General features: G+C 34.0%; 1 long non-coding RNA gene across 1 annotated transcript; it reads left to right on the top strand.

Annotated features, from left to right (window-relative positions):
• Positions 1-56: 56 nt before the first annotated feature.
• LOC309480137 lies at positions 57-4,964 on the top strand. Its single transcript, XR_014199552.1, has 2 exons — positions 57-1,589; positions 2,955-4,964. It is a non-coding gene; the product is annotated as an uncharacterized lncRNA (long non-coding RNA).
• The last annotated feature ends 11,951 nt before the right edge of the window (positions 4,965-16,915 follow it).

Below are 16,915 nucleotides of genomic sequence, written 5' to 3'. Positions count from 1 at the left end.
TAAATATATTCTCTTATTTTATTTGGGTGAAATATGTCCTGGATATTGTTCATTTTATGAGGTATTTTTTTATTTATTCTCAGCATGTCTTTTTGTATTTTTGATCGTATTTATTCAACCTTGTCCTGTTTTTGTTTAGTCCAGTTTTAGTCGACTAAATGTCTGGCCATTTTAGTCTAGTTTTCGTCACTGATATTTCATGTTGATATAGTCACAGTTATCGTCTAATGGCCTTATTGTCGTCTCATCTCCAACATTTTTCGTCATAGTTTTCGTTGATAATGAACAGTTCTGGACATGTTGTTGTGGAGGGCTATATTCTCCCAGACTGATTTCATATTACTCAGTCAGTTTGAATAATCTGATTACCATTCTTTACATTCTCGTTGGTATTATATGGGTTTAATTTTGTGTGGCTTTACTTTTTTTTCAAATAACTTTTATAATAAACCAATTTGAAGCTTTGGTGTTGAACTTCAATCAAACGCCTGCCTCTGTTTGCTGAGGTGTTTTTAATTAAAAGCACACGGTTCTCCGTCAGCTTAGCTAATGAAACCTGGGAAAGTCAATCCGGAACATTCCTGAAAGAACAGAAGAAATCCCACACAGACTCGGAGCTCAAAGGCCCTCCGGCTGATCCGACTTAATTAGAGGACAGAGACGCAGAAATCGAGCCTGAAGCTCAGTTATATCCGTGTCTGATGAGAATCCTGCGGGAGCCGCGGCACTGTGGAAATGAGGAAACCCGTTGCCTTAAAATTATTAAGTAAATAAACGCAAATTAATATATTTTTTGTACGTCAGAACGGAGGCTCACTATTGGCCAGCATCACACGCATCACACACGACCAGCGTCGGCCAATTGTGAGCCTCCGTTCTGACGTACAAAAAATATATTAATTTGTGTTCCAAAGATGAACGAAGGTCTTACGGGGCTGGAACAACATGAGGGCGAGTAATTACTGACAGAATTTTCATTTTTGGGTGAACTAAACCTTTAATTGAAAAAATTAAGTTATGTGAACTTGACAATTCCACATTACTAAGTTTTTTAGTTTATTTACTTAATAATTTTAAGGCAACGGGTTTCCTCAGTTTTTTTAAGTTAAGTCAACTGATCACTTTTTACAGGCTTCGCTGTGAGACAGGACAGTCCACGGCTGACCCCGAAATCGCCCCCTATACCCTCAAATCGGCCGTTATTTGAGGGGACGTCCATTTGTAGTGGTGTCCGAAACCATAGTAGACCTTATCGAGTGCACTCATTCAATCCCACAATGCACTGCAATAACGAGTGTACAACCGATGAACGCTCAACGGCTGTCCGAATTCACTCACTCGTTTTCATTCACTCCTTCATGTGGACAGTATTAGGGGACTTGCGTAGGGAATGAGGGTTTAGGGGGCGATTTCGGATTCAGCCCATGTGTGTGTCTGTGGATCGATTGGATGCTGAGGTGGCTGTAAATCACGTGTGTGTGTGTGTGTGTGTGTGTGTGTGAATGTCCTGCAGGTGTTCTGAGTCCGAACATGTCCTGCGAGTCCTCCGTTCTCTTCCAGAGTTAGCCGGCTCGAGGCGAAGGCTTCAGGTGTGGCTCTCCTTCAGTCGTAGAGTCGTGTCTGTTAGTGTCGTCGTGCCTCTAGATGACCAGTTTAACACAGATATCATGAGCTGTTCGTGTTTATATGTGTGTGTGTGTGTGTGTGTGTGTGTGTGTGTGTGTGTGTGTGTGTGTGTGTAATGCCGTCCAGTCATTATGTTTTCGTGTTTCTCACTGTCCTCTTCCCTCACAGAGTTTATGGTTCATGTCATCGTTAATAGAAAACCAATGCTGTACTTTACAGCGGCAGTTCTCAACTGGTTTTGTTTCGGAACTAACTATTATATATTAACATGTTATATTAATAATATTTAATACTTAATATAAATATATAAAATGACATTTATTTATATAGAAATATAATATTGTGTGTATATATGTGTGTGTGTGTGTATATGTATATATAAATTATTTATTTATTTATTTATTAATAAATACAATACTTAAATATAAAAAATATATATATATATTTAATAGCCTACCAAGGCTGCATTTATTTGATCAAAAATAGAGTAAAATCTTTTTTAAATATTATTATTGTTTAAAAAACTGTTTTCTATGTGAATACACACTGCCGTTCAAAAGTTTTGGATCGGTTATATTTTTTATTTAATTTTAATTTTAAAAGGAGTCTCTTAATGCTGCATTTATTTGATAAAAAAAAAAAAAAATTCTGTTTTCTATTTTAATATATTTTAAAGTGATGAATTGATGAATAGAAAGTTCAAAAGAACAGCATTTATTTGAAATAGAATCTTTTGTAACATTATTCATTTAATTTAATTTATTTACTGTCACTTTTGTTCAATTTTTAATGCATCCTTGCTGAAAAAAGTATTAATTTCCTTTAAAAAAAAAATCCTCCTGACCGCAAACTTTGGAACAATAGAGTATATTATTCCCTTCAGAATTTCATAATAATTACGTTTACAGCAGAATAGATCTTGAGATTAATTGCAGTTATTTTAATCTCTTGACAGGATTAGTTCATAAATAATCCTATTGTATAGAGTCTGGGCAGAATGTGTATCGAGTGCATTTAGATGTACAGTAAAATGCAGATTACTGTTGGAAATCTTTCGAGGTATGAGTATAAGACGACTGAATGTTACTCTGGGAATATTTACATGCGACATGAAAGCGAGGTAATGCACAAACATCTGTCCGTTTAGATGAAACTGTTTTTACCAATAATCTGTGTGAGACTGCGCATGTAAACACACTTGAGTTTAATGTGTTCACTGCATGTCGTCCTGCACGTGTCTGTCTGCATCTCTCACGGTTGTGTTTGTCTGCACCATTTTCAGTGTGTGTGTGTGTGTGTGTGTGTGTGTGTGTGTGTCTCTCCTTCAGCCCCGACATGAGTACTTTAACGTGCCTGTGTACTGATTGGCTGCTGCATGCTGAGCCACTCCCCCTGCACGCCTGACTCCGCCTCTGTCTCAGCACCGTCCAATCAGAGAGCTGCATCTTGGACCCAGTTTCACCTGCAATTAGTGGATTTTGTCAGAAGTTTGTGTGTTTAACTTGATGCTGGTCCCTCATCTGAATTGATTTTATTCCTGTATCTTGTTCAGGCGACGCTCGTTCATGTAGTTTCAGGAAATCAAAACTTCGTCCAGCTTGAATAACTCTTATTGGTGGACGTCACTGGTTCTTCACTCTTACAAATGGACATTATTTAAAATACAGGGAGAAATTCATGAGAGTCCGTCTGTGTAATCATATGGACTTTTCAGTCTTTGTTTCAAAACAAAAATCTTCTTCTTCATCAGTGTCTTCATCTTGTTTTACAATTGAAAACAACAGTGAATGACATAGACTTAAGATAGAAAACGGGTTAGTAATATTTAATGCTGTTTTGATTCCCACGTAAGGATATTTTAAGATGTTTTAGGAAAATTAATTTTGCTTTAATGAACAAAAAATGATGTTCTTCCTCACTATTTTTGTCCTGTTTTCCATTTTCCAGCACAAATATCTAAAAACATTCTTAAATCAAGATGCATTTACTTGAGAAGCAAAATTACTTAAGATATTAAGTTATGTTTTCAGAAAAATTGGTAAAAAAATGAAGTGACACAATAAAAAAAATCTGCAAATAAGGGGTCAGAAAAGATTTTTTACATTAATTATATTATATTCGGATGCACCGATATGGAAATTTTGGCCGATACGGATAACCGATTATTCTTTATATTTGAAAGCCGATAACCGATATATTGGCCGATAAATCTAAATCCAAATTTTAATATCATTTTTCAGAGCCAAAAAAAGTCTCACCATTAAAATCCACGTCCCAAACACACAAATCATAATGTTCTCATAATTTAATGTAGCCGATATGACAGACTTGTTGAACTTTACTGTATTTTCCTTTTTTAAAGTGATTCAAATTCTAATTCAATGTTGAACAGTGTGTATCTGAAGTGTCTCAGCTGGAGGAAATAATACATTATTTATCGGCTTTAATATATCGGGCAATGTTCCTTATCAGGCCGATAATGATATTTAAAGCTACACTGTGTAGGATTTTCTCCCATCTAGTGGTGAAATTGTATATGACTACCAACTGAATATTACTTTCTAGCCCCTCCCATTCCGAGGGTGTTTTAACTCCTACGGTGGCCGTATTATTTCAAATCTGCCGGCAGTCGTGAGTAATCTCCCCCTCGCATTCGTCACGGTGCCACTGAGTGTAAAAACACGAAAGGCGAAGCTTGAATTTCCAGGTATGTCCCTCTTTGGCTAATGTATTTTCAAGATGGAGGCGCAACATGGCTGCCGCCATTCCAGCGACTCGCTCGTATGTATTATAAATGGCAGGTTCTATGCTTACGAGAATACTTGATTAGTTGGTGGAAGTAATTACACATTAATGAGCACATAGCATTTTGAAAGAACAAAGTGTTTTTTGGTAAGAATCAACTTAAAAAATTACAGTGTAGCTTTAAAATTGAACATACATCGGCCGATATCGATATAGAGGCCGATATATCGTGCATCCCTATTATATTATATTATATTGTATTATTTTATATTATAAATCCCTTTAAATTTCATTTTTCTGACCCCACTGGCCTTTTTTTTTTAATGTTAAGAATAAACTCACTTAATTTTGATTATTTTTCTCAGAAAAGGCTTAATATCTTAAGTATTTTCACTTCTGTATGTATCACAATGTATCTTGATTTAAGAATGTTTAAATATTTGGAAAACAAAACAAAAATAGTGAGGAAGAACATAATTTTTTGCAGTGTTCAGTTTCTCTGAGACGAACCCATCATCAGAATAGTAAATGTAGGAATTTATAAATTGTGAGTTTGTTTGCAAGTGCGATGGCAACTTTAGTTTAGAAAGCCTAGTGAAAAATAAATATACTAAAATGTATTTAAAAAACATTTATTTTATGCTAAGTATACGACAAGTACATTTACATGTTTATGTACTTAATATAAATACCCTGCAATTGCACTTTTAGTATACTAAATTGATATACTTACAATCTGCTAAACTGGAACAGCTAATTCTGTACTTGATGTACTTTAGTTATCCGGAAATAATGCTGAAGTTCAACTAAATATATATAAGTGTATTTGTGCTAAAGTGGAACTATTGCAAGTAAACTTTAGGAACACTTTAAATATCTTGCATTTAAAGATGAATGTTATACAGAGATCATACTATCCTCAATAATAGTGATATTAAACACAATTTAGGCTAAATATGAAGAAATGTGCATTGTGCAATAAATAAGTACTCCTCATAAAGTTTAATTATAATATTTATATCATTAAGTCTCAAACGATATGCCAGTAAATATGTTAATGTGTTTGTTGTACACTTAGTATGAAACAAATGTATTTTAAATACATTTTGGTATAGGTTTTTATTACTAGCGAAGTTATATTAAATTATTAGTTATTTTTAATGTACACACACACACACACACACACACACACACACACACACACACACACACACACACACACACACACACACACAGATTGCTTGTATAACATATAGAAATGTTTGAATGTCTGCATTAAATAATACAATATCAAAACAAGTGTCATTTATTAACCCTGTAAAGACTAACATGAAATAGTCAGAAAAGTCTAATATTTTGGACGTTTATTGAAGCTTTAAAAAAAAATCTGAAAGGAAAAGTTTTATGTTGAGTATCATATTTGATACATCAGGCTTTTATGGCTCATACAGTCTGTAATAGTGAGAAATATGGAGAAAAAAACACCTCAGTTTTATTGAGCAAAAATATGCAATTTGATGCAGATGCTGATATTTATATGTATTCAAAAATGATAAAGAAAAGTGAAGTTCTGCGATGTTTGTAAGCGTGACTGAACCGCTGTATTCCTGCTGTCACTGTATACGTTTTACACCCACAAACACTTTTGCACTTCAGTGTTCGAGACAATCTATGAGTGTGTTTTGGTGAATATTTCTAGAGTTAGATATGTAAACAGATTCATGTTTGGAAGTCCAGTTTGTTTCACTGTGAGTGTTTAGAAGCGCTGAGAATATGAGTGGATGTATATTTGTGTAACGCTGTAGAAATAAACAAATGAAATGTGAGAATTTCAAGAAGCGTGTGCTTGTGTTTATAGTATTGTAGAGCACATGAAACCTGTCCTGATAATATTTCACATGAAATTTTTTTTTATAACAATTAAACATTTAGCACCCAACTTTTCTTTACCACACACACACACACACACACACACACACACACACACACACACACACACACACACACACACACACACACACAATATTATGCAAAAGAATCTTAATGCCCTTTTCTTTTATTCACAATGCATATGGGATAAACCTGATACTGATATTGAAACCTTGATATTTTATATTAGTTGACCATCACTGACTAAATATGTTAAATAACACAAATATACTTTATGTATTTAATCTCACTTTATTAACCAATGTCTTTCCTGCTGACCTTCGATGATCCAATTCAGCCAAACTAACCAAAATGCCTTTAGATAAATGTCACATTTGTGTTTAATTTTTTTGTTTTTATTGTTGAAGAGCGCTGAACTTCCTCGTTTGAGCGGCGCCCCCTACTGTACAGGAGTGAACATGCATTTCCTTCAGCCTGAGGCTTATTCACTTCACATATGTTATGGTGTGAAAGGGCCTTTACATTTGCCAGAAACAGAATAAACTTTTTAGTTATTAAAAAACAAACAAGCCCAGTCCAGATGAGAAAAAGTAGCGCAAAAATAATGAAACGTATTACTTTCCATCATAAAGTAACTAAGTAACGCAATGTTACGTTTTTAAGGAGTAACACAATATTGTAATGCATTACTTTTAAAAGTAACTTTCCCCAACACTGTGCGCATGCTTATTGTGTTCAGTCGACAGTGTTTCTTTGCAAAGTGACATCGCCACCTACTGGCCTGGCTGAAGAATACAGCGCTTTTAATCGTTTTCTCAGATCCGTGACGACATTGTCAACTGCGCACGACAAACAAGTATATAGTTGTCGTGTAAACGTACCCTAAATAGCACTACGACCAGACTCAGAAAGTCATTTCAAAAGTGGAGCAGGTTTGATGAAAGATAACATGAATTTACAAAAGCAAATAGTCCATTTTGATTTGATGTTGTCTTTTGAAAAAAAAAAAAAAAGATTTTTGCTGCTTGTTCAAATTGCTTCATTAAAATGAGCTTAAGCAACACAATTGCTATACATTTTGTCCTAACTTAATTTAATTGTGTTCAATCTGCTTAAATATATGTAAAATGTAAGTTTACTTAATCCGTTTGTGTTGGATTACATGAATGATTTGTTGCATTTACTGAAACTGGGCGGAGCTTGTTAGTTCCCAGCATGCTTTGCATATGATTGAATTAAGAGAGAATAAATGTTACAATTAAGTGTTATTTTATGTGTTTTTTTGAGAAAATGAGAAAAGGGGAAGACTTGATAGTGTGTAATTGTGTTTAAAGTCGGCATGAAACGGAAGTTGAGATTGTCATTTTTTTCCTTGTTGTGACGTATATCCGAGTGAAACAGCTTCTGAAATTAGAGAAAAATGTAGGGCGGGGCTTGATTTCGTTCTTCGGGAATTGATTGGATCGTTGGAGGTTGGGCGTTGCAAACAAAATGGAGGCAGATTTGAATGCCAGTTTACATTCAGTTGTGGAGGATTTCTCTCCACCGGACTCCCCACCGTTACCCTCCCATGAAGTATTTTTTATTGAGGAGCCCGGCGACGAGGACGAGCAGCTAAATTTTCAGGCAGGAATCCGCCCATATTTATATAAGCCTCCCGCGAACCAAGATGAGTCAAGTCAAGTTATCAATCAAGTTCACCATCGAGAGCATCTCGACGTGTCCGATAAGTAAATAACTAGATTTAGATAGGATAGATAGCCTACCATTCGGACTCTTCGAGATGCTCTCGAGGGTGAACTTGACTGACAACTTGACTTGACTCAAAACGAGACCGACACCGATAGCCGCACCCTCATCGGCTCTGGCCGCACCCTTTCGCCATGGCACGTGACCGAAAGAGAAGAGAGGTCGTTTCGAGGGGGGAGGGAAGGGTAATGTATTTGATTAAAGATTATAAGGGTAAATTAATTTTTAAAAAATAATGACGTGCACAGATAAATCATTTATAATAAACACTACAATATTACATATAAAAAGAAGATGTGTCAAATTTGATTTCATGCCGACTTTAATGTTCAATTACACTGGAATTATTAGAACCATTTAAATGACAGTGGGTTACCATCGTGGAGAAGAGTGGAGCGTTCGGTTTATTTATGAGCATCTAAATTGCTAATATGCGCTACTGCTAGCAAATAGCTAGCTATTGTCTATCAATTCAATTGTGTGTCACTAAAATAAATGAAATCTTAATGGATGAATGAATATTTAAATATGAATACCTGGATCATGTCAGAGAGCCTTTTATAAATTCACTTTGAGACTACTTAAGTGGGTCGCTTAAAATGACTTCATTCCATGATGTTGAAGTTACATGAACAAATGATGTTTGTTTAACGCAACCCAGTCGTGTGGAAGCTGTTGACATAATGAAGTTAATTAAAGCCTATATATCAGTGTTTTGAGTTGATGTGTGTTCCTGTTGGCCGTCGGTGTAAACTCCTCCTCCGTCACCACAGGGTTGAGGGATCATTGGGTTTTAATTGCGACGGGAATCTTTTCAGCTCAGAAATCATGAATGATTCAAGACTCCCGCAGAGAAGCGAACGCTAACGATCCGCTGGGATGCTCCTGTCTTTACCCGGCGTTTAAAAGACCGGAGTACTGGGATGAACTCACATTCAGTCAATCTGAGGAACTAATACAGCTTGCCTTGAGAACAAAAGCGTTTAAATAAATGTTATATTTAATGTTGAATTTACACTGTAAAACGTGGTAACATGCAATTGTTACACTGTAAAAAAATTGTTTATTTAAAAAAATGTCGTGGCAATATGATTTTACATTACTTTACCTCATCAAAATAATTTAAGCAATTTCAACTTTTTCAATGTTAATAGAGATTCAGCTCTATTTTAAGTCCGTTTAATATAGTTTATAATTGAAATGACTTGCTAATTTGATTATACTTAAAAAAATTTAAGACAGCGACTGAACTGAAGTTTTTAAGTTAAATAAGTGGGGATTTTTTACAGTGTACAAAAAAAATTTGCCGTACAAACACTTTTCAAACTGAAATTTATTATAAATTTCACAAACAATTACAGAGAAATGAGAAAAGTGTAACATTGAATTAAATGTGAAAAAAACAACAACAAAAAAACACAAAATAGTATTTTCTTGTAAAACATACGCCAATAATTACTTCGAAAAATGTATTTCTACCTGATTCAACCCATAAACTTTGTTTTGTTGGTGTTATTTAATGTATGCGTGTTGATTCATGTTAATGAATTTATTTTTTTATTTTTTTTTATTTTTTTTTTAACTCAAAATTCCCAAAAGATTTGTCGGTGTGATTTTGGACGATTCAGTGACGCTAAATAAATTTTTTTTTAATTTAAATTCACTCAAAATTCCTAAACGTTTTGTTGGTGTAATTTAATGTAATGATTTAGAGATGCACACTTTTTTATTTATTTTTTTACTTTTTTTTATTATTTCATACTCTAAATTCCAAAGGGTTTTGTTGGTCTAATTTTATGTAATCAGTGGTTAATTTTGAATTATGAAAATGATTTCTCTATCCTAGGACTAAAAGAATAAAACCACTTAATTAAATGTAAACTTAATTAAACATTTAGTTCAATCTGCACCTTTAAAAATCAACACTATCTGTAATACTTTATTACAGTCCATGTTATTTCAAACACAACTTTTTAACCTTTCATCAACTTGCTCCACCTTTGTCGTGTAGGTTGAGTAATGTTTACTAATGTATTGATGATATACCAGTTCTTTCTAGTACTTAAAAAGGTTTTGGTGTCACACAACACTTTATAAACCTTTTTGGGAACTTTTAAGTTTGCAAAAAACAGGCTGAATTAATGTATGCACTTTTTAAACCCTGATTTTCTCCCCTTTTTTTTTTTTTTTTTTTTGGCCCACTGATGTTCAGGATGCCAAAGTAAGTTGAGATTGTTCGTGTGTGTGTGTGTGTGTGTGTCTGCTTTGCCTCAGTGTGTTGTAAATGTATTTGTGTCATCAGTGAGTCATGGCAGCCCACATGCTGATTATTCTCAGATCTCAGAGGATATATTTAGCTCAGCTCATCTCCATGTGCTTCATAATATATAATATATAAACCTGCTGAGCCCAGAGGGACGGCACCGAGCAACACGCCAGCGCAAAGGCTTCAAAATAATTGCAAAATGTATATTCGGCACATAGTTTTCACATCATAAAGACTGATATTTCATATAAAACATTTACATCAGGATGTTTGCATGGGCAAAAGTTGTTCTTGGCCAGCGAACAAAAGCCATAAAACACGAAGTTCATGCGCTGTCGTGTGTGTGTGTGTGTGTGTGTGTGTGTGTGTGTGTGTGTGTGTGTGTGTGTGTGTGTGTGTGGACTGTGCCTGTGATATCAGTGTTATATCTTCTGAAAGGTGCTTTGCCTTTCAAAAGTTTACATTAAATAATCTCTGTTGGCTGTGTTCATGAAAATAAAATGGTTGTTTTTGAGTAAATTATTCATAGTTGTTCAATACATTCAGACATACGGGAGAGAAAAACTTATTGGAAAATTAAAAAAGTTAAAATCTAAGATTTTAAAATCAAAGTATAAGAGTTGCTCATCATAGTTCAGAACAAAGCCAACATTTGAATATTTAGTGTTTGTTCAGTAATTATTTTTTTTTTTTAAATAACAAATAATCCACATTTGAATATTTAGTGTCTGTTGTTTTTGTTGTAAAACACAAATATTTACCAAACAAACACTAAATATTCAAATGTTGACCTTTTTTTGTTATAAAACAAAAATATTTACCAAACTAACACTAATTATATTAGAATTTTGACTTTATTTTGGTAAATATTTGTGTTTTGTAACAAAAATAAACAGAAAATATTCTAAATGTTGACTGTTTTTGTTATAAAACAAATTTTCCCCAAACAAACTGTAAATATTCAAATGTTAACGTTTTTGTTATAAAAAACACAAATATTTACCAAAAATACTAAATAATTCAAATGTTATCTTTTAAAACATTTACAAAACCAACTACAACATAATATTTGAAACATATTTATTCATACATTTGAATTATATTTTAAATATTTCTTTTTTCATCATAAAAAAAGGCAACATTTTGGATGATTGAAGTTTGTTTTGTTATAAAACAAATATTTATCAAACAAGCACTTGTTTGAAAATTCAAATATTGACCGTTTTTGTTATAAAAAAATATATATTTACCAAAAACACAAAAAAATTCAAATGTTATCTTTAATTTTTTTTTTTTTTTACAAAACCAACTACAACATAATATTTGAAACATATTTATTCATACATTTGAAATATAGTCATTCATTTGAATTATATTTGAAATATATATGTTATTTTATAATAAAAAAGCCAGCATTTGTATGATTGAGTGGAGTATATCCGGTGTTTGAGTGTGTGCATGTGTTTGCCTGTTGTGTGGTTTTGCTGGTTTTATCAGTGAGTGTGTGATCAGGGAAAGTGTTGCTGTTCCTCCCACAGGAAGCAGAGACTCCCCGCAGCGTCCTCGAGGAGATCGGGCTCACATAAACCACACACACACACACTGAGCGCCTGACCTCCTAAAGATGTAGCAAACACACACACACACACACACACACACACACACACACACACACACACACACACACTTCACCATGTTTCCGTGTTGATCATGTGCTTGGTTTGTGAGCTCAGAAGAACTACAAATGTTGTCAGCGCAGGACGACACATCCTACTTTACATCTGCTGTGAAGAACACACACACACACACACACACACACACACACACACACACACACACACACACACACACACACACACACACACACACACACACACACACACACACACACACACACACACACACTCCATGTGTCTCTCATCGTCTGCAGTCACCACACACTACATCTACTGGCTTTACACTGTAAACCAGCGTTTGGAAAAGTGGTCACACTTCACAATAAGGTTCATTAGTAAACATTTGTTAATGTATTTACTAACATGAACTAACAAAGCAATACATTTGTTACAGTATTTGTTAATCTGTGTTAGTGTTAGTTAATAAAAATACAACTGTGTATTGTTAGTTCATGTTAGTTCACAGTGCATTAACTAATGTTAACAAATACAACCTTTGATTTTAATAACGTATTAGTAAATGTTGAAATTATTTTTTAACTAAAATTAATAAATACGGACGAATTATTCATAATGTTAACTAAACTAATGTTAACTAATGAACCTTATTGTAAAGTGTTACCGGAAAAGTATTATGTGACGCAGGGCCATTATATTATTTAGAAAATAGAGAAAAAGTAAAAAAAAAAAAAGGATTCATTCACAAAACCAAAGAGTGCTTTCTTGTGTGTTAGGTTGTAGTTTATAGTGGTAAACATCAGCACAAAGACCTGAGACGTACTCAAACACTTCTACACTCTAGCCTGAATTTAAGATTTATGTATTTATACTGCATATAATGTTCCATTCATATGGATTACACCGTTTTAAAGCGGTTATATGTAGAATTCAGAAACCCTTGTTATTAGCGACACCGGTGGCCGTTAGTGGAACTGCAGCAGAAACGAGTTCGCACACGGAAACGTGATTCAATGCCATGATGTTCTCTCTCGTTCTTCTCTCAGAAGTAACAAGAAGTTGACAAATACCAAAATAAACACAGCGGTGAGAAAGCATCAGTTGAGAAACATCTGATCATGTGACGTGGATGTTTGCTCTGAGATTCACCGTCGACCGCTCAGTAAAATCACAGTTATGATAGTTTGATTATGAAGTATACTTGAGACTATATAGATCTCACTATGTGAGACTATAGTTTGAATGAATCATTGGCATTACAGCACAGAACGGCTCTATTCCTGAACATTGTATAAGCATTAGTTTCATGTGAACGGAAGAGAGAGACTCTCGGGAGCGCAAACTTTTCATGCTTTTCATTTTCCCGGGAAAAACGAGTCCTTCATATAAACATCAGTCTACAGGCTTTCATAAATTGTCTCGTTTTTTAAGTTTCGTTATAATCTGTTCACACACATTGGCAATTAAATCGATCAAAACACGGATATTCATATAGCCTCTTAAACATGAACTATTATACTTAATGTGATGCATGTCAGTCGTAAATTAAACGGGTCAGTTTTCGGCACTCAAAAAAATTATAATCACGGAATCAGGCATGAAAACTCCTCACCTTTCGCGGAAATTCGCCGTTTTAAAACCAAAATGGGTCGTGAGAAAATCTTTTCAATGAAAATCTCAAATGAAGATCGCGAAACTCCAGCTTACTTACTTCAGAAGTGTAGGAAGCGCGCGCGTGCGTATGGTTGCCAGATACTATTGAAAAGACCGGGTAGAAAAACGTGCTCTTTTAATTCGGTTGTTAAGTCGTGACGTAACCACTCTCCGATAATACTCTTTCCGGGTCCAAAGTCCAGGTCCTCTCTACCTACCTGCCGCTTTCGCTAGTGTTTTGGTTATTATTGAGTGTTTTTACAATGCCGCAGTGCTGTGTCCCGTGTCCCGAGCTAACTCACTTCAACCTCGTAAATCTTCTTTTTCATTGATGCCTGGACTCTACCCTTAATTATGCCACCTGAGTGATGAGCTACACTAACCACTCTGGTGGTGTTAAAGGAATTGAAACCCTTTTTGACCGCCAAGGGTGCCTCACTAAGAAGGACGTGATCGTAAATAAATGTACAGGTTCCACCATTGTTATTTCTGGACGAGAGGAGCGCTTGGACCCGGAAAAGGCTAAACGTCACGCGTGACGTCAGACTTAACAATCGGATAGAAAAGATCCGACTGGGATTTAAATGATTGAAATCTGGCAACCGTAAGCATGAACGCTCTTAAAAACAGTCTGTAATGTGTTTGTCTCCTCCTTTATTCGACAAAAATAAGTGGTTTTGGTCTTTTTTTTTTTTTTTTTTTTTACATTTCAGCCTTGTCTTTTTTTGTCAACGATATTACATGTTAATATAGTCACAGTTGTCGTTTAAGGACGTGGGTGTCGTCTCTCATCGCCTTGTCTTGGTCAGGGGAAAAAAGGTCATCAACGTAAATTTTTTCGTTAACGAAATTAACACTGGTGACAATAAAATATTTAATTTTTAATTTTTTTGACAAAATTTGAGACTCCCTTCAAATTTTGCTTTTGAGGCTTTCAGGGGGTCGAGCCCCACCGGACAATTGATTGAAACAAATTGATAAATTTAGGTTATTGTGTCTTTTAAAAAAACGCATTCAGTTTATTATTATTATTATTATTATTACAGAAATCTGAGCTGTTTTATTTAAGTAAGACTGACACATTTAAATCACATTAAAGTGATAAGTTTGTTAAAACTGTGTGATTCAGATGAATGGAAATTCATTGGATAAATTTTTTTTTTATAATAAAAACAAATCCAACATTTGAATTATTTGTGTATTTAAAATGCATTCAGTTTATTAGTGCAATTACAGAAATATGACCTGTTTTATGATGGACCACTTTAAAGTGAATCTGAATATTTACAGGAATCTGAGCTGTTTTATTTACAGTATGACCGACACATTTACATCACATTAAAGTGATAAGTTTGTTGAAACTGTGTGATCCAGATTAAGGGGAATTTGATGTGCGATTCTAATGCATATTACGTACATTTTTATAATAAAAAAGCCAACATTTGAATTATTTGTGTATTTAAAATGCATTATGATTACAGAAATCTGAGCTGTTTTATGACGGACTAAATGCATCACTGTAAGTTTATGAGTTGCATATCTTAAATCTGGAATATTACTGTGAGTGCATCATTGTGCCATAGCAGGCGTTTGTGTAAGCTGTTGTAGTGTGTGTGTGTGTGTTTGTCTTTGACTCGTTTCTCTAACCTGAAGAACCTCACTGTGTGAACACACACTCCTGATCACTGTTATTCACTGTATTCCTGCGGTTTACTGACACACACACGCTTGTTTTGAGTGTGTGTGTGTGTGTGATGACTCACAGCACATGTGTGTACAGTGTTCAGACGTCACTCACACACACCTCGAGCTCCCCGTGTCCTTCTCGCTCTGAGAGACGCTGTGTGTCGTTGTCAGAGTGAAATCAAACGTGTTTATTGTTGAAGATATGGAATAAATTTGTCTACAGACGTTTATAAGCGCTTCGTCTGTGTGTTTGTTCTGGTGTCGAGTGTGTTTTACTACTGGACAGTTTCACATGTAAAGAAATGCATTTGTCAGATGTGTTTAGATGAGATTAAGCTCTTAGAAAATCATTTTCTGCTGCAAACATATCAAACGTATCAGGGATGCATTATAATCTCCATGTTGGCGATATGATTTTAATTTTTTTAACTTTTAGTTAACTTAATTTACTTAAGTATTTGATATTTAAGACTATATTTATTCATTGAATTCATTACATTTTTATCAATATTCACAGAAATGTCACATTTTGGGAATTAAAATAAAATAAAATCTATTAGCAGATATTTCCTATTTCAGGCAAGATTAAAATTAAAATTTAATTTAAAAATGTTTTTTTTTGTTGTTGTATATTTAATGTTTTGGGCAATACTATTTATTTATTTTTATTTTATCAGCGAGGCAGATATTTGCATTTTTGGGCATCATTTATTTTTTTATTTTTTTATTTTAATCAGTATTGGCAGACATTTTATATTTTGGGCTTTTCTAAAATCACATTGGCAGATATTTCATATTCCAAGCAATATATATATATATATATATATATATATATTTATTTTTATATTTATTTGATTCTGTACATTTCATGTTTTTTTGGCCAATATTTATTAATTTATATTTATTTTCATTTGTGGTGGCAGATATTTGCTATTTCTTGCAATAATTAATTAATTTATTTATTTACAGACATTTGATATTTTGTCCAATATTTTTTATGTATTTATTTAAATGCATTTTATTAGTATTGGCAGATTTAAATTATTTTTCTAAATTATTTACAATATTTATTTATTTACAGATATTTTACATGTTGTGGGGTATTCTCCGCCTGTTCTAAGATATAGATTATCATCTAACATCCATATTTTGTTCTGATGTCGATACACTATACATGTATCTTTTCCTTTTTAAAATAGTTTTACACCTGAAGAACTGAATAATACTATTATTATTATTATTATTATTATTATTATTATTTGAAATGATCTCCAATCACATGAGTCATATTTCTAAAACAGCTCTTTTACTGGAAAATACCAATGACATCATCCTGCCTTACACAGATTTCTGTCCAATCAGAAGCTTAGAATGAGAATGTACTTCCTCTCTAAGCTGATAAACAGTAGCAATTAGCATTTTCTGAGTCATGTGACTATAAAATCTTTTTACTACTCAAAAAAATGTCAGTGTTCATAGTGTCTCCTAGAGTTTAATCACTACGGTGAATTAAAGCATGCGGCACTGTGTTTTCAGACTGAGTGTTTTCAGCAGTTCCTCATGTAAATGACCATCTGTGTGTGTTGATGTGAACACACACTCTTCTCTCTCAGATCTGAGACGTGTTCCTCTGAATCCGCACTATAGCTGTGTGTGTTGATGTGAA

This window comes from Leuciscus leuciscus, assembly GCF_965113295.1.
Source record: "Leuciscus leuciscus genome assembly, chromosome: 18".
Taxonomy (NCBI): domain Eukaryota; kingdom Metazoa; phylum Chordata; class Actinopteri; order Cypriniformes; family Leuciscidae; genus Leuciscus; species Leuciscus leuciscus.
The sequence above is the reverse complement of the archived record's forward strand: the minus strand, read 5'-3'. Positions and strand labels throughout refer to the sequence as shown.